Source organism: Nicotiana sylvestris, chromosome 3 (genome assembly GCF_000393655.2).
Source record: "Nicotiana sylvestris chromosome 3, ASM39365v2, whole genome shotgun sequence".
Taxonomy (NCBI): domain Eukaryota; kingdom Viridiplantae; phylum Streptophyta; class Magnoliopsida; order Solanales; family Solanaceae; genus Nicotiana; species Nicotiana sylvestris.
Genome location: NC_091059.1, coordinates 150,308,052 through 150,333,602, shown reverse-complemented (window position 1 = coordinate 150,333,602; position 25,551 = coordinate 150,308,052). Strand labels below are relative to the sequence as shown.

General features: G+C 38.9%; 1 long non-coding RNA gene across 1 annotated transcript; it reads left to right on the top strand.

The window, feature by feature from the left end:
• Positions 1-11,243: 11,243 nt before the first annotated feature.
• Positions 11,244-19,536, top strand: LOC138888755 (uncharacterized). Its single transcript, XR_011406212.1, has 2 exons — positions 11,244-11,839; positions 18,999-19,536. It is a non-coding gene; the product is annotated as an uncharacterized lncRNA (long non-coding RNA).
• Positions 19,537-25,551: the final 6,015 nt, after the last annotated feature.

Genomic DNA, 25,551 nt, shown 5'->3' with positions numbered 1-25,551 from the left:
TAGCAATTAATCTTAGATTTTACTCTTGTAATTACTTTTTATGGCTTATATTTAATCTCCATCTTTGATTATGAGTAGCTAAACCCATTAGCTAGGGTTGTGACCCAACCCTAGTGTGGGTATTTAATGGGTCTTCAATTTTAGGGCTTAAATATTTATGGGTTAATGATATTTAGCTTGATTCATGCTTTAATTGTTGAATTGGTAGTTGGAAATACTGATTTCTGCCTTTTTGACTTTGGCTCTTCTTGAGAAAGAGAGACTAAGTCTAGGAAATTCAAGCTAACAAGGTATTAGAGTGCATTCAAGAGATTGATATCGCCAATTAAATGGTTAAACCTAGAGATAGTAATACCCGACTTGAGCCAATTTTGCTTGCATTGTTTAAACACTCAATTGGGCTTGAGAAAACCAATTAGGGAAAAGTCACTCAAACTACCGAGAGGTATAGAGTGAGTAACTATGTGCAATGATTATATCATGATCCCAATTACAACAAGTTTGCCCTAAGTTTTACACCCTGTTAGATACTCACCTAGGTGTAAGTCACTTCCCTAGTGCTTTTTTTTTTACCAATTGAGAAAACCTTTACAAAAATATCATACTTAGCTTATTTTAATTCTTCATTAGTGTTAAAAATAGAATAGTAACCAAAACAAAGCATGATTGAAAGTGCAATTAAGAATATCACACATAGCTAGATCATATAGAAACCCAATTCCAAACCAATAATAGCTCTCTGTTGATTTGTTCCCGACCTTTTGGGTAAAAGCTGCATCGACCACTCTTGCCATTCTATAGTGGTATAGGGTTGGAGCCAATCACTTTTTAGTGCCGTTGCCGGGGAGCTAAGCGGTTTTGACTATCTATCTGACTAGTTTTGTGTCTTGTTTTTCTTTCCTTCTATTTTACTAACTTATGTGAGTCAATTGATTCAGGTGCAAAATGGCAAACAATGATCCTCTTGGAAATATTCTCCCGGGGGGAGGAGATAGATGATAATGGTGAAGTTGAGGTGCCTCTAGTACCTCTAGGACAAAGAAGAGGCTTCCAGGCTAATGAAAATATTCCAGACCCTCCCCAGCTCCTCCACGAGTGGCTCCTTGGGTGCTTCCAAATGAAGGATACGCAAGTTCAATTGTACGACCTCGAATCCAAGCGGGCAATCAGATTACAAATGTGATGTTGACTTTATTGGAGCAACGAGGGTACTTTAAAGGCGCTCCCCATAAGAATGCATATAAACATCTTAAAGGCTTTGTGGATACCTACTGGGAAAGCAAACAGACAAATGTGTTGGAAGATGCATTGAATTGAGATTGTTCCCTTTTTCACTTAGAGGGAAAGCTTTGGACTGGCTCGAAAGACTTCCCAACCATTCCATCACTATGTGGGATGAGTTGGCCGGCAAGTTTAAAGCTAAGTTTTTCTCACCGGGTCATATGGCAACATTGAGAGATGAGATTTTATCCTTCAAACAGGAACCTAATGAACCACTTCATAAGATCTGGGAGAGATATCGGATAATGGTAAAAGAATGTCCGAAAAATGACATAACCGAAGCAATGATCCAGAAAACATTCCTCTATGGCATTAACACTACCAATCAGTGTGTAGTGAACCAACTAGCTAGGGGAAATTTTATGAACACACCTTATGCTGAGGCATGTGAGATATCGGATGAGATGGCAGATACTTCCTCAGCTTGGCAAAGTCGAGCTAATGTGCCACAAGGTGATCCCACTGTCATTCACCTGCACAAAGAGCTCCACAACCATGGCCAGGCAATAGCAGAGTTAACTACTACAATGAACCAGTTGGCAAAAGCTCAATTGCAGCAAGTTCAAGTACCGAGATAAGTAAATACTATGGAAGGTGTAAACATGTTGGTCAACAAGAGGCGACAAAGAGGTCAACAAGGTCAAGGAAGTAAGGATCAATATGAGCAGGGTAGCAGTGGTTTAAACCAAGATGATGGGTATGATGAACAAAGTGAAGAGGTCTAGTACGTGAAAAATTACCAAGGACAAAAGGGCAATGCTCCTAACCAACAATGAGATCCCAAGGAAGTTGGGGGAATTAAAACCAACAGGAAAATAGCAACTAGGGGAACAACAATCATAATTGGGGCAACCAGAACAACCAGGGCAACTGGAGTGGCAACAACAATAATTGGGGAGGAAACAACAACCAAGGGGGTTGGAATAATAGCAATCAAGGGAATCGGGGGCAAGGCTTTCAAAGACCTCTGATGTATCAACAACCAAACAAACCATCCCCATTTCCGTCCCAAGGTCCTAGATCGTCAAACAATGAGATGGGAAGGATCAAGATGATATTTGAAAAAATGATGAAAAAGAATGTCGACTCTGATGCCCAGTTGGCATCCCATAATACTTCAATCCAAAATTTGGAGGTTCAACTTGGCCATATTTCACAATCTTTGAATACTCGTCCTAAGGGGGCTCTACCTAGTGATACGGTAGTAAACCCGAAGGGTGTAAACAACACCAGGCATGCAATGGCGGTGATCAAAAGAAGCGGTAGAGGTGGTGAAGTGAATACCTCCAAGCAAAAGGAAATTGCGGGTGATGAGGTTGAATTTCAAGATGATGATATTCCTGTAGTTGATGAGCAAACGAGTAAAGAGAATTTGAATGCTGAAGTGAGAACTCATATTCATGATAATAAGATGGAGACTCAAAATGATATAAACTCATCTAGGGAACACGTAATAGACATACCGGAAACGGTAGTGCCCAAGGCTAAGGCTCCCTTTCCAAGGACTCCTCCACCTTACCCTCAAAGACTTGTGAAGCAAAAGAATGAAAACAAATTCAAGAAGTTTATTGAGATGATAAAAAGCTTGTCGATCAATGTTCCTTTGGTGGAAGATCTTGAGTAAATGTCGGGTTACGCCAAGTTTATGAAGGACTTGGTGACTAAAAAGAGAGTTATGGATTGTGAGACCATCAAAATGACTCATCAAGTAAGTGCAATTGTGCACTCTATGGCTCCAAAGCTTGAAGATCCCAGCGCTTTCACCATTTCATGTACCATTGGGAGTGCGGATTTTGCAAAGGCATTGTGTAATTTGGGAGCAAGTATAAATTTGATGCCTTACTCCGTGTTCAAAACATTGGGTATTGGTGAACTGAGAGCTATTTCAATGATATTGCAAATGGCGGATAGAACAATACAAATGCCACTTGGTATTATTGATGATGTTCTTGTCCGGGTGGACAAGTTTATTTTGCCTGCTGATTTTGTGATTCTGGACTGTGAAGTTGACTATAAGGTACCGATATTATTGGGAAGACCTTTACTTGCAATAGGGAAGGCATTGGTTGATGTGGAAGTAGGGGAGCTCACCTTCCGAGTGGATGACGAAAAGGTTGTCTTTCATGTGTGCAAATCAATGAAGCAGCCGAATAGTACTGAAGTTTGCTCTTTTGTGGATCTTGTCACTGAGGTGATAGTTGATGATACTAGTACCATGATCAATGTGGAGGATCATTTAGAAGCAGTACTGTTAAACCTTGATGTGAATTAGGATGAAGGTAGGGTGGAGTGTGTCAATGCTTTGCACGGAATGGGTTCTTATTCTTATGATCCCCGTAAGCTTTCTTTGGATCTTGAGAACAGAAAGACTCCACCAATAAAGCCCTCAATTGAGGAACCTCCTGTTTTGGAGTTGAAGTCTTTGCCTTCACACCTTAGGTATGAATTCTTGGGCCCTAGTTCAACTTTACATGTTATTCTTTCATCTTGTCTTTCTAACGTGTAGGTAGATGCAACATTGGAGGTGCTCCAAAGAAGAAAGAAGGCAATTGGATGGACTCTAGCTAATATTCGGGGGATAAGCCCCGCCTTTTGCATGCACAAGATTATACTTGAAGATGATGCCAAGCCCTCCGTGGAACATCAAAGGAGGTTGAACGAGTCTATGCAAAAGGTAGTAAAAAAGGAGGTGATCAAGTGGTTAAATGTAGGGTTTGTGTACCTTATCTCAGATAGTTCTTGGACTTCATCGGTGCAATGTGTGCCGAAGAAAAGTGGTATGACTGTGGTCACCAATGAGCAAAATGAGATGATTCCTACCAGGACTATCACCGGATAGAGGGTGTGTATGGACTACCGAAAGCTAAATAAAGTGACCCGCAAAGATCACTTTCCATTGTCCTTTCTTGACCAGATGCTGGATAGACTTGCTGGGCGTGCCTTCTACTGCTTTTTGGATGGGTACTCAGGTTACAACTAGATTTTGATTGCTCTAGAAGACCAGGAGAAAACCACCTTCACATGTCTGTATGACACCTTTGTATTTTCTAGAATGCCATTTGGTTTGTGTAATGCACCGGCTACCTTTCAGCGGTGTATGATGTATATATTTACTGAAATGGTGGAGGACTTCTTGGAAGTATTCATGGATGATTTCAGTGTTGTGGGTGACTCCTTTGACGAGTGTTTGAATAATTTTAACAAAGTGATAGCCGGTGTGAAGAGATAAATCTTGTGTTTAACTGAGAAAAATGCCGCTTTATGGTCGAGGAGAGCATTGTCCTCGGCCATAAGATCTCAAAGAATGGAATAGAGGTGGACAAGGCAAAAATTGAAGTGATTTCCAAGCTTCCTCCTCCTACTTCAGTTAAGGGGTTAGGAGTTTTCTTAGGCTTGCGGGGTTCTACCAAAAATTCATCAAAGACATTTCTAAGGTAGTGAATCCTTTGTGCAAATTATTGGAAAATGATGCAAAGTTCATGTATAATGATGAATACATGAAGGATTTTGAACTTCTCAAGTACAAATTGACAAACATTCCCATTATTACCGCACCCAATTGGAGCTTACCTTTTGAGCCCACGTGTGGTGCAAGTGATGTTGCGGTAGGTGCGGTCTTGGGTCAAATAGTAAACAAGATGTTTCACCCTCTATATTATGCAAGTAAAACAATGAATGATGCTCAGGTTAATTACACGGTGACGGAAAAAGAATTGCTAGCAATTGTGTTTGCAATGGAGAAGTTTAGGCCTTATCTCATGGGTGCCAAGGTTATAGTTCATACTAACCATGCAGCACACCGCTACTTGATGACAAAGAAGGATTCTAAGGCTCGGTTGATAGGATGGGTTCTATTGCTTCAAGAGTTTGACCTTGAGATTATTGATTTAAAAGGGAGTGAAAACCAAGTGGCAGATCACTTGTCCGCTTGGAGGAGGAGGAGGGGAGGCCCCGTGATGGCCTCGAAATTAATGATTCATTCCTTGATGAGCAACTCCTCTCTATATCTGTGAATAGCATGCCTTGGTTCGCGGATGTTGCCAACTTTCTTATGACCGGTGTTGTTCTATATGAGCTCTCTTCTAACCAAAGGAAGAAGCTTAAACAGGATAGCTTGGACAACTACTGGGATGCGCCTTATTTGTTCAAAATTTGTAATGATGGTGTGATCCCAATATGTGTTCCGGAAGAGAAGCAAATGAGTATTCTGGATGCTTGTCATTCCTCTCCCCCTACGGTGGTCATCATGGTGGGGCAATGACAGCTTCAAAGGTGATTAGCTATGGTTTTTATTGGCCTACATTGTACAAGAATGCATGTGGGCTTGTGAAGAGATATGATGAGTGTCAGAGAGCAGGTGGAATTTCAAAGAAGGATGAAATGCCTCTCACCACTATTCTTGAGGTTGACATATTTGATGTGTGGGGCATTGACTTCATGGGGCCTTTTGTGAGTTCATGTGGCAATACGTACATTCTGTTGGCCATTGATTATCTTTTCAAGTGGGTCGAGGCCATGGCTTTACCCAACAACAAGGCCCGGAGTGTGGTGGCTTTTCTCAAGAAGAATATCTTTGCTCGTTTTGGCACTCCTAGAGCAATCACCAGTGATGGGAGTTCTCATTTCTATAATAAGGCATTTGACACACTGCTTGCAAAGTATGGTGTCAATCACAAGGTTTCAACCCCTTACCATCCTCAGGCTAGTGGGCAAGTTCAGGTCTCCAATAGGGAGATTAAGAGCATATTGTCAAAGACTATCAATGCAAATAGGATCAAAGAAACTAGATGATGCTTTGTGGGCTTACAAGACTTATTACAAGACTACGATTGGTATGTCTCCGTACCGGTTGGTGTTTGGGAAAGCTTTCCATCTACCGATTGAGTTAGAGTACAAGGCCATGTGGGCTTTGAAAAAGTTAAATCTTGAATGAGATGTTGCAGCAAATCTCCAGGTAGAGCAACTCAATGAGCTTGATGAGTTCCGATTCAACCCTATACCAGATCGTCCTTGTATAAGGACAAGATGAAGTATTTACATGACAAGTATGCCTATATAAAGGAATTCAAGGAAGGTGACTTGGTTCTCTTATTCAATTCCTGGTTACGACTGTTTCCGGAAAAGCTCAAGTCGAAATGGAGTGGACCTTTTGAGGTGGTGCATGTAACTCCATTTGGTGCTCTTGATTTGAAAAACAAAAATGGTGAAATCTTCAGAGTTAATGGGCACATAGTGAAGCACTATCTTGGCAAGTTTGATGACAGCCACGTGGTGGTAATGATCCATCTCAAATGATTGATGGTAACCTGTGTCGTGCCCTGACGTTAAATTAGGTGCTTCTTGGGAGGTAGCCTATGTATTTTTCTTCTTTTTGATTTTCTTCTTAGTGTAGGATTTATTTTGGACTAACAGGTTTTGAGATATGTGTAGCAATGTTTGATGCAGTGCAGGACAAAGCTGGAAAAATTGATAAGTCTGCAGTTGGACCACTAACAACACTCCATTTTTCACGATTAGTGGTGGCCAGTTCGCGGGGGCATAATTTGGTAGCAGACACGGGCTTGAAAAGTCTAAAATGGGACTTCTCTGAAGTTTCATCCGCGTCCTCGGAGGATTTTTCATGGTCAGTAGTGCATATTCGCGCCCGCGCCCCATTATCGACTCTCAGTGGAAGTTTTAAGCAAGCAGCCCTTCTATAAGTCCATAGCGTGGACCGCGGTAAAATTCCGCGGCTGCTCCAGGTAAAATCGATGGTTCCCAGGGTACTTTGTATAAATAGAAGGTCAAGACCTTTTACCCTTTTTGATCTTTAATTTCTTGAACATATATTTCACTGTTCATCTGAGCCCTAATCCGCATAAACACAAAAATTAAAGTCTATTCTCATCACTCATCATACAACTGGTAATGTCATTTTATAATTGTTCTTTAATTTGTATTTGTTTTCCTTTTATGGTTAGTTTTTATTTCTTTTTCTTTTAATTTTAACTTAGGGTTCATTAGTGTTAATTAAATGTTGCTTAAATAGTTAGGAATAATTAGTTAATACCTAGTTGGGGTTAATAATGTATAAGACATCCGCTAATGGCAAGAAAAATTGAAACCCTATGTTGCTCAGGCCGTTTTTGAATTCCGCGACCGTGGATGTTTTTCCAAATTCATGAGAAAAATCTGAGTTTGGAAGCCTTGAATACCGTGGTCAGCGGTAGCAAATTCTGCTGATAGCAGCCTGCTTTACGCGGCCGCACTGTAATTCTCGCGGTCAGCGGTACAATGTTCAGATTAGTACACAAAATGGGTTCTTGGTCGCGGTTTTTTTCCACGAACAGCGGTGTAACTTCCACGGTCGCGCCCAACTTTCTGCGATCAGCGGCTCTGTAGAATCAGAGGATGGGTAGTATGATCCCCATGCCTCCGCGGTCGCGCCCAACTTTTCTCGGTTAGTGGCTCTGTAGAATCAGAGGATAGGTAGTCTGATCCCCATGCCTCTGCGGCCGCGACCCTTTTTCTGCCCTTAGTAGTGCTCATTCCACGGCAGTGCTGCTTTATCCGCTATCAACGGGTCTTCAAGTTTTTACAACACTATTAATTGTTCTCTGATGTTCTTCATTGCTTCTTTTAGCACCTGTAGTAACAATCTTCCACTGATTATGTGTGCAGACAATGGTTAAATCTAGAGGTGGCGGTGAGAAACAAAAGGGGAAGGTAGAGTCCTTCAGGGGTAGGGGATGAGGACAAATCAAGTTACCCCTAGCAGTCCGGCAATCAATTGGGAAAATGCAGAAAAGTATCAGAGCTGCTGATAGAGTTGCATCCCACTCCGAGGGTAGTGAGTATGTTACCTCCCGGGAGGCCTCAGAGAGTGACTTTGTGCCCACACATGTACTAGACATCCCGGGGAGATTTCGATTGACAGATATGCCTACACCCTTAGCCTCTCCTACTGCTCATGTTTCTTCTGAGTCGTCTGATGGCTCAGTGGAGAGTAGTGAGTCCTCAGCATCAGCATCTCCTGCAACTTCTTCACCTGGACAGGACCCCATAGATGTAGATGTTGAGACACCGGCTGATAGGAGAGGGGGGAATACCCAGACTGGAGGTTTGGAAAGGACAAGAAACTCAGAGGTGTGGCAGCAGAGGTTTGTCAGTGAGCAGGCCTATCACAAATTCAGGGAGTGGTGGCCTCAAAGGTCACTCATATATGAGCGTAAGTTTATAGAGCAGGATCTTCTGCCCCACAACCCTAATGTGAAGCAGCACTTTGATGAAAGAGTGGAGTGGAAATACTTCACAAGCAGGTTGTCGGATGCTAATGAGCACCTAGTCAAGGAATTGTATGTCAATGTCGCCCACATCAAAAAGGGCATATTTGTGACTAAAGGGCGGAACCTGAAGATCAAGTTTGGTGGAAAGACTATGAACGACTATATAGGTTTCAATGATGAAGATGAGTCGTTGTACTTAGAAAAGGTGACCATGGATGAGGCGGCCCGCCCGTGGTTGGCATCACTACTAGCTCTCCCGGATACTACCCCATCTTGGTTGGCAGTGGGGGTCCTTATCTACAGGAACACCCTGAATTTCAAGGCAAAGGGTTGGGAGACTTTTGTGTGCAGCAGGTTAGATCCCACTACTCACGAAAGTGACATGCCGGTTTCCCGAGCGATTATAATGGTGGCTATCATAGCGGGGTACCCAATCAATATCAGGAATATCATGTGCAGGGTGATCACCAGAGTGTTCAATAAGGGTGAGAGATCCTATCCCTTTCCGAACTTCCTCACTATGTACTTGGAAGATCAGGAGGTTGAAAAAAGGAATTTCGATACTAAGGTAAAACCCAAGAAACCCTTCTCATGGTACAACCTTCAGGGTCCAGGTAACCCAAAATCCAAGGGCAAAGTTGTTACTTCTACTGGCTAATTTGAAGAGCTAGTAGTAGTGGCCACTAATCCTGAGCCTCCCACTGTCATACCACATCCATCTACAAGACCTTCTACTTCCAGACCTTCCTCGGTGCCCTCCTCATCAGCATACCCTTTGACTGCACACAGGCTGAACCAGACTCTCTCCATCCTCAACAACTGGACGTATGTAGCAACATCAAAGTTGTCTGTGCTATCCAGCTTAGTGGCAGTCCAGTCAGTTCCCGCAAGGCCCTAGTTGCCAGCTTCAGTGGAGGAATATCTCAAGGAGCTTGTGGACAACCAGAAGAAACTCCTAGACAACCAGAATCTCATCATAGATGCTCTTGCAATTCAAGAGAAATCAATTAAGGAGCTGAGCAAGCAGACGAAGAAACTGAAAAAGACTTTGGCCTCAAAAGAGTTAGTGAAGATGTTTAGAGGAGAGGTGGAGAACATGAAGTCAACTGGCGACATACCATTGGAGCTATTATTGGAGGATCCACCGCCAGCAGCTCAAATAGAGCAGGTACCGAAGCATGAAGCTGAGGGAGAGCCTAGAAGAAGACGACTAATTCCTCAGGCTGATGACTTGGAGATTTAGCCGGAGGACCCTGAGAGAGGTGCTTCAGGCCAGCCATAGGACCCCAATAGAGGTGATCCAGGGACCTAGCCACAGGACTTCATGCAGACAGAGGACCCATAGGGAGTTTTCTTTACTCTCAAACCCCTTCCTTGATCTTATTTTTTGCTATTAGCATTGAGGACAATGCTAGTTCTTATTTGGGGAGGGGGGAGGGATGGTCGTCTTATTTTGATTTGTGATACTGTTATGTAAATATGACACTTATTTTTCATTATTGTTATTTTTTTACTTTTGGTATGTATATAACTTTACCATTTATTTTTCACTTTTCGTTATTTTTCACTCTCGGTTTGTATATAAAGTTACTTTCTCATGTATATATTCATTCTCATTTATGTATATTCGTCTAAATCCCCTATTGTACATATTCAGTTTACTTTTCGTATTTTATTTCATAACTTCTTTTGCAATTTTCCTTAATAGCATAGCTTCTTATTTCATTTAGTAGTTTCTTTTTCAGTTGTAGCTTCTTATTTTTACAAGTTTTCATAATCAATAAGCATTTGGTTTTCTTAATGCCACGGTTCTTTCCAAAGGTGGAATTTGTGTGAACCGGGTGGCTCTTCCCGATGATGGATGACATGATAATCTTCTTAAGGGTTTGAGTTTTTTTTTGTATAAATAGTAGCTAGTGAACAATAGTGCCTCAGGCAAAGCTTCACTTGGGCCTAACACATTAACCTTTGACCTTACAGTTAAAAACAAATTGGTGTGTATAGGAAGGTGATAGTTGGGACCTTAAGACTCTTGTGTTGACTAAACAATCATCAAGTGGTTTCTCGGAACCATTTGTTGTAGACATATAATTTTTGACCTTCCCCAAAATTTTACACATTGTTAGCGCTTAGATGTTCTTTTAGTTCTAATATTTTTACTTTGCCTATTTTTGATCATTTTACTTTATTTTCTCTTAAAATAAAAATTACAAAAATATTTTCCTTTATTAGTTACTTTTAGTTTATACTACTTTTGATAAAATTGAAAAAATACAAAAGAAAAAGGTCACATGAGTTTTAAATTATGGAATTATGTTATGTTAGTTTAGTCTGTTAAGTAGTGCTAGTTTTATTCTCAAAAAAATAAAAAATAAAAATAGTCTTCTTTTAATTTAGAACAAATTTATATGTACATAGTATAAGCAGTTAGTACGTACTATCTTGCTTTTCTCTAAACTTCAATCTTTTACCATCTTTCTATGTATATAATATTTACTTTTAAATCACTTAACTAGTTGTATTTTGGTATTTCCAAGTTATCTTCCAGTTAATTCAAGAAAGAAGATCCCATAAGATTTTTTTAGTCTTTTTTTTAAGAAAAACAAATGTTGTGGCAGTCATTTTCACAAAACAAACTCACTTTAGCCTAATTTTCCTTGCTCTAATCCATATAATGCACCTTCCTGGAAGGTCACGGCACGTTATCCCTCACGTAAACTTTCTTGCTTTCTAATATAGCTTTGGACAGAGGAATAAATACAGAAGGGGCACAAACAGTAGGGATAAAAAAACTAGCAACTTCACAAAGGAGGAGGGCGGCAACAACAATCGGAAAAAACTCGGCCGCCTATTTCATCTCTCCATCACCTTGAAGCTCCATTGTTATACACAATCTTCCTCAGTAAAGATTCAATAATAGTCACCCATGAAGGACTCTTAAACCAGCCACACCCCTACCATCCGAACAATCACGAGCTACACCCACAACACCCACAACACCCACGTCACAGTAACTGTGAAATATCGCTAGTCACTCCAAAACCCCATCAAACTCGCGAAAATCAGTCGAAAACCGCCGATCCATAGAGTTTCTAGTTTGAGTCAAGGTCGTCGGGGTCCAAGGCGAAGTCACCGGTCGAACACCGGTTAGCGGTTCCATTTGGTTCCAGTCGTTGGCGGTCCAATTATCCCTATCAAAGAGTTTTTGCAGGTTTCATTTTTACGATTTGTAGCCATCTGATCGTATTGCTTGGAGGTTCTTCACTAATCTATTGAGGAGATTCAACCTTGAGGTCCAATTCTTTATCTATCTCATTTTCTTTTTGACAGTATGTGCTGTTTTGGTGATATTAATCTACTATGATGCATGTTTAATCATCTATAGGATTCAGATATATCTTAAGTCACCAATTAACTTTAGAATTGCATGTATCACCTAAAGTTAAGCAAGATATAGGTATGAAAAAATAAGTTCATGTGATTATATTGAACCAATGGCTAGGGGTATCGTCATCTTAAATTGGGTTTGGGCTCGACATGTTTAAAAGAAAATTGGATTTTAGATCTTATTGTTTTTGTTTCATTATTTACCCGCTAGGAGTATGTTTAGGACGACAACACATGGATATTCTCAGGGGAATGCCCTGTGAATTTTGTATATATTTTTATCCGCGGTATACTCCGAAGTGAATGTAAACGGAGGCCAAGGCATCATCGATGGACCATTAGCTTAGCGTAGTATAGAACTTTTAGTACTTTTATTTTTATTTTTATTTTCTTTAATTATTAGGGAACGACCTCTAGCCTCTTTTGTGTTTATTATTTTTTTCTGTATTCTTTGCCTCAATTTGAATATTTTAAAATCCAACTAGATCGAGTACGCAACCGTGACTTTTACGGGACTCGGGGAATGCTTAACACCTTCTCTCTGAGTCAAATGAACCCCCGAACTTGAATCTCTAGTGCAAGCTGGTTTAAGAGTCAAACGTGTTTTGAAGGAAAATTATTATTTCAAAAAAAAAATGGTGACCTGACACACTGAAACCAAATGTCAGGTGGCGACTTTGAAAAATCCTTCGAAACACAAATTTTTGTCACTTTCTAATTGAAAAACGCTTTTGAGCTTTACAAATCTTTTTATTATTTTAAAGAGGGTTAAGTGAGGTGAAAAAAAAAGGGTGTGACAGCTTTGGCGACTCTGCTGGGGAGTTGTAGGTTCGAGCTGATACTTGATTTTGTTGGCCTTTAGGATGTTTAGTTGATGTGTTTGTTTTCTTTATTCGTTTTGTTTATTTGGTTTGTTTGTCTTATTTCTTGTTTTGTCATTTATTTGTTTATCGCTTTTTTCTATATGTTTACTGCTTTATAAACTGTCATCATTTGCATAACCATGAATCTTTTTTCTACAACAAGTCTTCCGGAGTACGTTTGAGCGTACACGGCCTTTTTGTGAGTCACCCATTTATTTAGGGGGTGGCGTGGGAGCGTGGAGTGGGCGAACAGTTAGAGCAGCCACCGTCGACAACGTGCCACCCCGAATTGCCTTGTCTAGTGAACCCCAAACTTAGGTCAGCCTTTAGGTCATGCTTATTTGCATCATGTATTTACACTTGGTAGGGCTCGGTCCCAAGCACCGTGTCCCTTTCTAGGAGGCCTATCCAAATTATGTCAAAACGGGCCCATGGCCCAAAAAGATAATTAATCATCCATATGCTACATGTTGTATTCTTTAAGGGTAAATGGGTCATTTGGCGGACCAATGAGGGTTGAGGGTAAATGAAAAAGAAAAGAGGGTGAAATATAAAGATTAAGCAAGTAGGGCCCAGTTATATTTTTCTTTCACAACTTTTTCAAGAAAAGACCAAAAAAATGAAAAAGAAAAAAAAATTCCAAAAAGATTTTGCACTTTCCCATCATTTTCCAAAAGAAAATGAGAAAAAAAATCCAAAAAGATTTTACATGTCTCATCATTTTTCAAAAAAGACAAAAAATGTGTTTTCTCCAATTCGGTGTTTTTGTTAAATTCTTTCCCATATCTAATCTTCCTGAACTACAGGGGTCTGACTCTTACCGGATGTGAGATACGTAGGCAAACCTCATCGGTCCCGGACCACAATTTTCAAAAATTCCAAAAATATTTTCCTTTGCTTTCTTCTTTAAAAAGTCTTTGTTTTAGACTCCAATTTGTAAAAATCCAAAATATTTTCTTTTAATTTCTTCTCAAAATCCAAAAATATTTTCATTCTTCTTTCAAAAATTGAAAAGAAAATTCAAAATTCAAAAATATTTTCCTTCTTCTTTAGAAGTTTTTTTTTTTTTGAATTTTCAAAAAACAATTCAAAATCCAAAAATATTTTCTTTCTTTTTTATAAGTCTTTCTTTTGGAAATTGAAAAAAAAATGCAAAATCCAAAAAAAAGAGTTAATTTATTTATTTTATTCCTAATTTTTCTGAACTACGCAAGATCTGATTTATGTTCCCACATGATACGTAGGCAACCCACATCAGGTTCGATCGAATGATTTTGAAAAATGAAAGTGAAAAAGAAGAAGAAGAAGAAGAAGAAAGAATGATAATAATAAGGACCAACTGAGTCCATTCTAACGTGTCTTTTGATTTGAATTGTGAAGAAAATTTGACGTGGTCGGTTCAGAGGGTTCAACAAGAGTCTACTATGGTTGAGCAGAATAGAATACTGAAACAACAAATGTCTGAAATATGTCAAGCATGGGCCAATGGTCAAGGACCACCCTTTTCTTACGTTTTCCTTGAGTTTACACCCATCTCGACTACTACCCCTCTGGTTTCATTGTCTGATCAAATATATCCATTTAGGTACAGCTTTATCCTAATTGTATGACTATATCTGGAACTTCTGTTGCACACTCTCAAAGTGTTCCATTGACAATCAATCAGACAACCACTATAGTTATGCCCGTCTTCACCACCACAGCCGATGGTGGTGCAGAGGAAAACTCATGAGTCACAATTTGCTACCCAGCAAGAACAATACCACTCTCCTGAGTACCACTTGTACCTATTTGATCTTACTGAAAGATTGAGAAGCCTACCCGAAAGATAGCACAAGAAAAAATAACCCAAAGACTGAAAAGCTTAGAACAATAGTTGAAAAACATGCAAAGTCTGGCAGGTCAGAAGAGTGTTGCCTTCAAGGATCTATGTATGTTCCCCGATGTTCGTTTGCCACTTGGTTTCAAGACTCCCAAATTTGAAAAGTATTATGGACATGGAGACCCCATATCCCACCTAAAAAGTTATTACAATCAACTTAGAGGTGCGGGAGGAAATAACGAATTACTGAGGCTTATTTTGGGAAAAGCCTTACGGGTGTAGCCTCCGAACGGTTTATAGATCAAGACATATCTTGATAGTATGTATGGGATGACATGGCCCAGGCCTTTGTCAAACAGTTCCAAAATAACATCGACATCGCCCCGGACAGTAATTCTCTTTCAAATCTGAAGAAGAAACCAACTGAAAGTTTCAGGGAATATGCCATTAAATGGAGAGAACAAGCAGCTAGAGTTAAGCCATCCATGGATGACCACGAGCTAATCACTATCTTCATTCAGGCTCAAGAGCCAGTTTACTTTCAAAACATGATGTCCGTAGTTGGCAAATCCTTCTCGGAAGCAATCAAAATGGGAGAAATGGTAGAGAATGGCCTTAAGACAGGCAAAATTATAAGTCAAGCAACTCTCAAAGCTACAACTCAGGTTGTTCAAATTGAATCTGGTAATTTTAGTGGCGCGAATGAGAAGGTTGAAGAAATCAAGATGACATCAGGGTCGAGAAGAGGTCCTAGAAGAACATCTCGAAGGTATGATCAGCCTCGTTTGTTTTCTGATGATTCCCCTGAGAGCCCACAATACTCTGTTGCTCCACCCCAGTATGTTGTCCAGCCATCACGACACCCTAGAAGGTGAGCACCAACACCACAAAATCTCCACCAGCCTCCACAAAATTTTCAAGTGCCCCATAACCTACATCCAAGCCAGGAGTATAAAGGTAAACAAAGGTTGAAACACCAATAGGAGAGTCTTATGCAAGCTTGTTTGAGAAATTAAAGCAACATGATCTGATTGCACCTATTCATCTAAATCATGTGGGCCCGCGTGCAAGAAGCTTTGACCCTTCTAAAAGGTGAGAATACCATTCCAATGCCCAGGGGAACAATGTCGAAAGCTATCAGGATTTGAAAAGAGAAATAGAAAGGATGATCCAGGACAAACTGATTGTGATCCAAGACAGTGACGTCCAGAATATCACGCAGAATCCTTTACCTACACATGATGATGTACACTTTGTGGGGATGATGCATGGTGACATGGAGTATGAGAATCCTCTCGGGAACTTGACAACTGAAATTGAAGAAGGCCATGGTGATTCTAATGAGCAAATTTGTGGCTAAATGTTAAGCTTGGCAATTGAAAAGTCATTTCTTCCTCACTAGGAAGGAATCTTGGTAGCTTGTTTTGATATTTTTTCTATTATCTGGGTTATTTCAGAGTTGTGATTCAAATTTTATTTGTTTTATTGAGTCAAGCCCTTCTATCTCTCTATTCTGTTTGTGTGAGTCTTGTCTGTCTGTTTTGTTGTTGTTTTCATTATCCGGGTTATTTTAGGGGTGTAATTCGGATTTTATGCTATTTGCCTTGTTGTTAAAACCTTCCATCCTTTACTCAATGAAATACAGTATATCCTTTAGTGTTATTCTATGTTTAGTTCTTTCCCCGCTAGCTCTAGTGACATGATATGCATGCGGAATTTTCGGCCAGATCTTAGAAAAAATGGTTAAATCTTGAATTGGATAACTGAGAAAAAGATATTTTTGAGGATGAATAAAGAGTCGAAACACTTTGGAATTAAGCTCAACTAAAATTCGCCTTCAAATCATTGTGAAGATCGGGTTTGAGGAAGAACCTATTGAAGTTTGGTGGAAAGTTTGAGATTAATGGATGGAAAATTTTCTTCAACCATGACACACCAAGAAGTCAGATATGCTCATCAATGTTGTGATCATGAAAGGATACTATGATTGGCATTCTCGAGGCCGGAAGACCCTTTTTCTGCTATCCAAATAATTTATACCCTTCTCTACGCCTTTTGAGCCTGTGTTATTTTCTTTGCCTACTCTCTTTTGGAATCAAGTTTAAAGTCAAAAACAAAAAACAAAAAAAAAAACAAAAAACAAAAAAAATTGAAAAGAAAAGTCCATGCCCCAAGAGTACAAACTGTGACAATTCTTAGAAAGTTCAAATGAAGAAAAAGAAGAAAAGAACAGTCAATTGTCCATGCCTTTAAAAATAGAGGCTGGGGCAACTTGTTTTGAGAAAAACAAAAGAGAAAAAAATAGAAAGAAATAAAGAAAAATTTGGTTAGGTCAGATGTTTGAACTACGTTCGACTTGATTCCTTAAAAAGGATACGTAGGCAGCCTTACACGGTTCGGTCCAGCCAAATAAGAATTCAAAAAAAATCTAAAAAAATCCTCACTATCTGAAACTGGGGCAAAAATTTTATTTCACTTTTGAAAGAGTCGATTCCAACAGTTATAGGTCTACAACCCTTCATTTTGAGTCTACTTTGAGCCTTCATGCCGACCCATCTTTCCAACCCTATCCAAAAACCTTCCAAATAAAGACCTCCCGATATGCCTTCAAGAATGCCAAGTGAAGCATGCAATGAGCAATGGTGGTCATGCGACATAGAACAGTGTCAAGTTGCTCACACAAGAAAAAGAAAAAGAAAAATGAGAGAGTCTTACTAGTGAAAATCCTCACGGGCACTATATAGCAACGGTAAATAGAGATAAATAAATAAATAAGAGAGACTTGTAGGTAAAAATCTCTCGGGGCACCACTAGTCGAAAGTGAGTCGTGAAGCTGATGCAAAGGATTAGCACGAACAAGCTCGACTTCAAAGGTCATAAGAATGGTAAAAAGAAAGATTGGATTAGTTTGATAGATCGACCGTTAAGTCCAAAATGTATGTCGTGATCATTAAGGCTAGTTATTAGAAAAAAAAATCTTCCCTATGTCCTTGTCGATAGGGGCATATCTTGTTAATATTGTTTCTTTGCATTACTGTGTCCTTCACTCTGAGTCAGTCCTTACCAAAACAAGCAAGAAATGATTTGAAAATCTGCTACCAACTTTTTAGTTGCACAAAGTAAATTTGGCCAGCATACTCAGGTGTTACAGTTAACATGCCTTGAGGATTCATGCAAAGGCTTCCCCCCAAAAAAGACTCTTGTCAGCCTACTTGACACAAGCAAAGATAACTTGTGATTCTCTCTAACAAACAAATTGCTCAAAAGCAAGAAATAATTCAAGATATCAAAAAAGGTCACCTAAGCAAAGATCTCCATTTGGGATAAGGCTGTTTGAGCCACAAAACACAAATGGTACTGAGCGTGAAACAATGAGGGTTGATGTAGAGCAAAAGTCTTTTGAAACCGACTCAAGCTGATTAAGCAAAAGCCAAGCTGCCCAAGACTCAAGGCCATAAACCGACCACCACTATTAAAACTAACAAAGTTTTCTTTATTTGAAATAGGAACAAAGCAGTGCAAGGAAAATAGTTCCAAAAAAAGGAAGAAAAAAAAAGAGAATAGAGAAAAAGAAGAGAGGAGAAGATCCGACAAAGGGAAGTTTCTCAAAGCATTACTTTTATTTGTCTTGCTAGTGTGCTTAAAATCTTGTCATTGATCCTCACATTTTCCTCCTATGGTAATACATCCTAGTCTGATGGATTTTCCTCCCGATCAAAATCTTAGTCTGATGAATCTTTCTCCTAAAATAAAAAGCGCTAGTCTGATGAATCTTTCTTCTAGGATAAACGTCTTAGTCTAACGAATCTTTCTCTTAAGATAAAAAGCCCTAATCTGATAAGTCTTTCTCCTAGGATAAAAATCTTAGTCTAATGAATCTTTCTCCTAAGATAAATAGCCCCAGTCTGATGAATCTTTCTCCTAGGATAAAAATCTTAGCCTGATGAATCTTTCTCCTAAGATAAAAAGCCTTAGTCTGACGAATCTTTCTCCTAGGATAAACGTCTTAGTCTGATGAATATTTCTCCTAATATAAGAAACCTAGTCTGATGAATTTTCTCCTAGGATCAAAATATTCGTCTGATGAATCTTTCTCCTAAGATAACAAAAAAAGGACCTAGTCTGATGAATTTTCTCCTAGGATCAAAATCTTAGTCTGATGAATCTTTCTCGTAAGATAGAAGACCTAATCTGATGAATTTGCTAGTCAAATTTTCTTGGTTTTACTCATAGGAGATGCACATCTCTATCGGGTCTTTAGTTTTGCTCTCATCATTGAATCAATAACATAGGTGATTTACAGTTTTGCTAGAAACTCTGAAATATTCCTAGTGCAAACTGGGGTAGAAAGTTTTGTTTGTTTTATTGTTTTGATTGCAGGCAACCACCTGGAGGACGAGAAAATTCTTTTCAGGGTTACTTCAAATTTCAAGTTAGTAGCAGGCGCCCACCTGAAGAACGAAGGAAGTCATTTCAGAATTCAATTCAAGTTAGAAGTAGCATAATCTCGCCTCAAGATGCGAGTCAACAGTCCAAGGCGACCAAAAGAAGAAGTGTCAATCCATAATGAAAAAAAAAGAAGAAAAAGTAAATCCAAATGCAGAAGCAGATGAAAGATGTGAACTTCTCAAGACATGGTTGAAGTTGCGAGAACTACATATCCGATCTTGATCCAAAGAAGTCGTGGAAGAATGAATTAGCACCTGCAGCTAGCAAGCATCAAAGTTCAAATCAAAAGTCTGCATGAAGAACCATTCAAGAATCAAGATCAAGCTTCAGTAGACATATATATAGGAATCTTGTAACTCATAGCTGATAGGCTTGCTTAGTTCTTTTAATTTTGATTTGATGTAATAACAGGACCGCAGACTAGAACCTCAACGGAATGGTATCTCACTCGACTCTCTCATCCTCTCCACACTCCATCACTTCATTCACTTTTGAAGTACATGTGATATGATTCCCTTATAACTCGGGATATGTAGGTTGTCCAAAATCAGGACTTGGTCATGTTCTCCTTTCTTTTAGTTCAATTCTTTTTTAAATAAGGGTCGGGTCAAAAAACATGTCTTGTCGTTCTTTGTCTGAAAACTCTTCATGTTTCCAGTCAAAGAGGGGCAGTTGTAGACATGTAATTTTTGACCTTCCCCGAAATTTTACACATTGTTAGCATTTAGATGTTTCATTTAGTTCTATATATTTTTACTTTGCCTATTTTTGACCATTTTACTTTTTTTCTCTTAATAAAAATTACAAAAATATTTTCCTTTATTAGTTACTTTTATTTTATCCTACTTTTGATAAAATTGAAAAAATACAAAAGAAAAAGGTCACATGAGTTTTAAATTATGGAATTATGTTATGTCAGTTTAGTCTGTTAAGTAGTGCTAGTTTTATTCTCAAAAAAATAAAAAATAAAAATAGTCATCTTTTAATTTAGAACAAATTTATATGTACATAGTATAAGCAGATAGTACGTCGTATCATGTTTTTCTCCAAACTTCAATCTTTTACCATCTTTCTATGTATATAATATTTATTTTTAAATTAGTTAACTAGTATTTTGGTATTTCTAAGTTATCTTCAAGTTAATTCGAGAAAGGAGATCCCATAAGATTTTTTTAGTCCTTTTTTTTTAAAAAAAAACTTTGTGACAATCATTTTCACAAAACAAAATTCACTTTAGCCTAATTTTCCTTGCTCTAATCCACATAATGCACCTTCTTGGAAGGTCACGACACTTTATCCCTCACGTGACCTTTCTTGCTTTCCAATATAGCTTTGGACACAGGAATAAAAATAAAAGGGCACAAATAGTAGGGATAAAAAAAACATAGCAACTTCACAAAGGATGAGGGTGGCAACAACAATCGGAAAAAACCCGGCCGCCTATTTCATCTCTCCATCAACTTGAACCTCCATTGTTATACACCATCTTCCTCAGTAAAGATTCAACAGTAGTCACCCATGAAGGACCCTTAAACCAGCCACACCCCCACCATCATAACAATCATGAGCTACACCCACAGCACCCACGTCAAAGTAACTCTGAAATAGTCGCTAGTCACTCCAAAACCCCATCAAACTCAAAAAAAATAGTCGAAAACCACCGATCCAGAGAGTTTCCAGTTTGAGTCGAGGTCGTGGGGGTCTAAGGCAAAGTCACCGGTTGAACACCGGTTAGAGGTTCCATTTGGTTCCAATTGCTAGCGATCCAATTATCCCTATCAAAGAGTTTTTGCGGGTTTCATTTGTACGATTTGTAGCCATCTGCTTGTATTGCGTGGAGGTTCTTCATTAATCTATTGAGGAGATTCAACGTTGAGGTCCAATTCTTTATCTATCTCATTTTCTTTTTGACAGTATGTGTTGTTTTGGTGATATTAATCTACTACGATGCATGTTTAGTCATATATAGGCTTCAGATATATCTTAAGTCACCAATTAACTCTAGAATTGCTTGTATCACCTAAAGTTAAGCAAGATATAGCTAGGAAAAAAAATAAGTTCATGTGATTAGATTGAACCAACGGCTGGGGTATCGTCATCTTAAATTGGTTTTGGGCTCGACATGTTTAAAAGAAAATTAGATTTTAGATATTATTACTTTTGTTTCATTATTTACCTGCTAGGAGCATGTTTAGGCCGACAACACGTGGATAGGCAAACCTTAGGTCTTTTGTTTTATTTTTATTCGAGGTGAGAGGTCGTTCTCTTTAGTTTATACTCAGGGGAATGCCCCGTGGATTTTGTATATATTTTTATCCGGGGTATGCCCCGAAGTAAATGTAAACGGAGGCTGAGGCATCATCGATGGACCATTAGCCTAGCGTAGTATAGAACTTTTTGTACTTTTATTTTAATTTTTATTTTCTTTTATTAGGTGGGGACGACCTCGAGCCTCTTTTGTGTTTATTTTTCTTTTTTTTTTTGTATTTTTTGCCTCAATTTGAATATTTTAAAAGCCAACTAGATTTAGTGCACAACCATGACTTTTACGGGACTCGGGGAATGCTTAACACCTTCTCTCCGAGTCAAATGAACCCCCGAACTTGAATATCTGGTGCAAACTGGTTTAAGAGTCAAATGTGTTTTAAAGGAAAATTGTTATTTCAAAAAAAATGGTGACCTGACATACCGAAATCAAATGTCAGGTGGCGACTCTGAAAAATCCTTCAAAACACAAATTTTTGTCACTGTTTAATTGGAAAACCCTTTTGAGCTTTACAAATCTTTTTATTATTTTAAAGAGGGTTAAGTGAGGTGAAAAAAAGGGGTGTGACATTTGTGTTGATCAAATCTTAGCTAAGGATGTTGTGGGCCCTCGGCTCTGTCTCTTTAGCAATCCTATAGCTTGTGTGGTGAGGTTTTGATTTGCAAGTCCAAGTCCCGTACCAATAAGTCTAGAACTTGTCTTGAATGTTTGTCTAGGCGAAATCCTAAGTGTAGCTCGATTTTGAGAAGTGATTATAGGTTCTTCTTGATCCAAATTGAGACTTGAAAACATCCATAGCCCACCAAAAATGATATCCCTAGTCAACCCCATTGAGTCATACCCCTTATTATTTCAAAAACCATGATACCAGCCTTCATCCATTCTAAAATGATCCTCTCTTGGTACTTGATCTTTCCTTAGCACAAATTGGCAAAAATATAAGTTTGGGGGAAGAGACGAGGAATGCAAAAGTGATAAAAGGTACAAAAGAAAGAAAAGGTGAGGCAAAAGGAAAAAAAAGAGAAAGAAAATCCAAAAAGTCAAAAAGAAAATGAATAATGTGGAAAAATTGAAGGGATTCAATACAAGCAAAGATGAAAGGCTTGGAATGATTAGAAAGGAGAAAATGGATTGACATGATCAAGAAAGAATGACAGTGTGTCTCTCTAGTCCCCTATGGAAGAAGTAAATGACACAAAGAGTCAAGAAAATGTGAGCTAAAATGAAGAAAATGAAGTGTTTAAGGAAAGATGAAACATTCATAGACCAATTTATCCTAACTTGAATCAAAAGCCTTCATTACATTCCCGCAAAAGCCCTATTATGATCTTGAGTTGAGTGATCTTACATTAGTGGTGACTTACATAAGGGGCAAGCATATGTTACCTAGAACCGGACTTGTGATCTTCCTTTGAGAGAGATGAGAGTGTTTTTCACAATCCTCGTTCTGAGTGCTACAATTTAAAAGTAAGGTTTGCATATGGAGAGTCGAGGAGTATGAGTTTGGGTTCCACAATGACCAATGTAGTAGAAATAGTTTTCTTGATGAGTTGAGTCAACTCTTGATGCTTTTGTGTCGCACTAAAGCCATGGTGCTAAAAAGGTTGTGTATTGTTAATAATACATTTGAGTTGAGGGTAATTGTTAGTCTCAATTGATTCTTGATGAGGTTAGTTTAGGACAACTGAAATTTTCCTTTCTTTTATCTTGAGGAGGTGGAGATTACTTTGTTTGCTTAAGCACAAGCAAAAGCTTAAGTTTGAGGGAGTTATCAATTAGGGATTCTAGCCTATTTCATGCTCCTTTTTGCTTAGGTTTTGGATTTAAAATGTGCACAAGTATTCTCTAAAGCTAACTTATTGTGTTTGTTTGCAGTGTTTGGTCAAAAAAAGACAAAAAAGTCACATCCAGCTAATAAAGGAGTAAAACCTTCACAAGTCAAAGCTGAGTCAACAGGGCGCTGACAACGAAGAAATAGCAGCGGACGTAGAGGGTTCACCGTTGAGGTGGTCTTAACTATGCTCTCAGCGGTAACAAGGTTCAAAGAGTCATTTATTGGGCTTAACAGTCACCGCTGCGCGCGGCGAAATTGCGCGGCAGTGATATATCTGACACGGTCGCGGTCCAATTCCCGCCCTCAGTGGAATGAAGAATCAGAGAACTATAGTTGGAGCTCAAATTGAAAGGCGCGGTCCACATACATATTTTGCGGTCGTGGTTGAAGTAGCGCTGAGGCGGTTGATTTTCCGCTCCCAGCGGACTCAAAGTTCAGACCAAGTTCAGAAGAGAAGAACAATTGTCTGCGCTTACTTTTACGTGGCCGCGGAAGTCCAAGCGCTGAGGCGGCCCATTTTCCACTGTCAACGAAATCTCCGTAGGGGCAGTTTTATCCGAAAAATTAGATGTGTATAAATAGTTCTTTTTCAGATTTTTAGGGCATCTGTTGTTTTGTGGAGCACGTGAACAACCGTTTTTTTACCTTTTTGAGTAATTTTAGAACATCTTTAGCAATTAATATTAGATCTTACTATTGTAATTACTTTTTATGGTTTATATTTCATCTCCATCTTTGATTTCTTCTTTGATTATGAGTAGCTAAACCCATTAGCTAGAGTTGTAACTCAACCCTAGTGTGGATATTTAATGGGTCTTCAATTTTAGGGCTTAAAGGTTTATGGGTTAATGATATTTAGCTTGATTCATGCTTTAATTGTTGAATTGATGGTTGCAAACACTAATTTGTGTCTTTTTGACTTAGGTTCTTCTTGAGAAAGAGAGACTAAGTCTAGAAAATTCAGGCTAACAAGGAATTAGGGTGCATTCAAGAGATTGATAGCCCCAATTAAAGGGTTAAACCTAGAGATAGTAATACCCGACTTGAGCCAATTCTGCTTGTATTGTTTAAACACCCAAATGGGCTTGACTAAGCCAATTAGGGAAAAGTCACTCAAACTACCGAGAGGTATAGAGTGAGTAACTATGTGCAATGGTTATATCATGATCCCAATCACAACAAGTTTGCCCTAAGTTTTAGACCCCCGTTAGATACTCACCTAGGTGTAAGTCACTTCCTTAGTGCTTTTTTTTTACCAATTGAGAAAACCTTTACAAAAATATCATACTTTGCTTATTTTTATTCTTCATTAGTGTTAAAAATAGAATAGTAACCAAAACAAAGCATGATTGGAAGTGCAATTAATAATATGGCACATAGCTAGATCAGATAGAAACCCAATTCCAAACCAATAATAGCTCTCTGTGGATTCAATCCCGACCTTTTGGGTAAAAGTTGCATCGACCACTCTTGCCATTCTATAGTGGTATAGCGTTGGAGTCAATCAGTGCTATCCCAAAATAAATTTTCAAATTAATGATATTACCACAACCTTCATACTTGGTTTAAATTTTCAATCAATCAAGTGACTACATGTCACACTTATACAAGTCCCTTTCCTACTCATCCGAGCTCGTGACATCCTTGTCAACACCAAACCGCAACCTTGATCCTCACTTCCAAATTTCATACCGCTCACTACACCTAACATGCCAATATGCGATAGTGCCAGAATTTCGTCATAATTCCTGAACCACTAATAGGGTAAACACTTCATCATATAAAAACTTTTTACTTAACTCATTCCGAGAGAACCGTAGCAACACACGGGTGAATTTTTCATAATCGTAGGACATGCAAATCCTCAGGTAGTGGTATAAACCACCATAATCCTTTTCGGGATCCGCCTATACATAACAGGCCATAATACTTGAATACTCCCAAATAAGACCTATTACAGCGGCCGTCGAGCCTCGCACGTACCGCCAAAAATCACATGCATAACTTCATCACGCTGAAGGTACTGATTACTGCCACCAGTATGCCAATTCAACCATGGCTAACCAATCCGAATTCTTCTAACTTATCCTTTACATGCCTTAGAGATAATCATAGCTCCGGTCAACACATAGCAACTCAATCCGCACTCATCCTGAGTGGCCTTGTATCATGAGACCATGTTGTCTCAAATCCCACGAACCATCTCATACCTTCATTATGCACACATTCGCATCCTCAGGTGGTACGCCCATTCTGATAACTCTTCTACGAATATGAAGTCATTTCCTCTCATTCTTCCAAATGCTACACTGTAAGTCGAAAATATCATAGAACATTCCGAGCCTCTTATCATAATCCGCCATAAAAGCTCGATTCTTAACCAT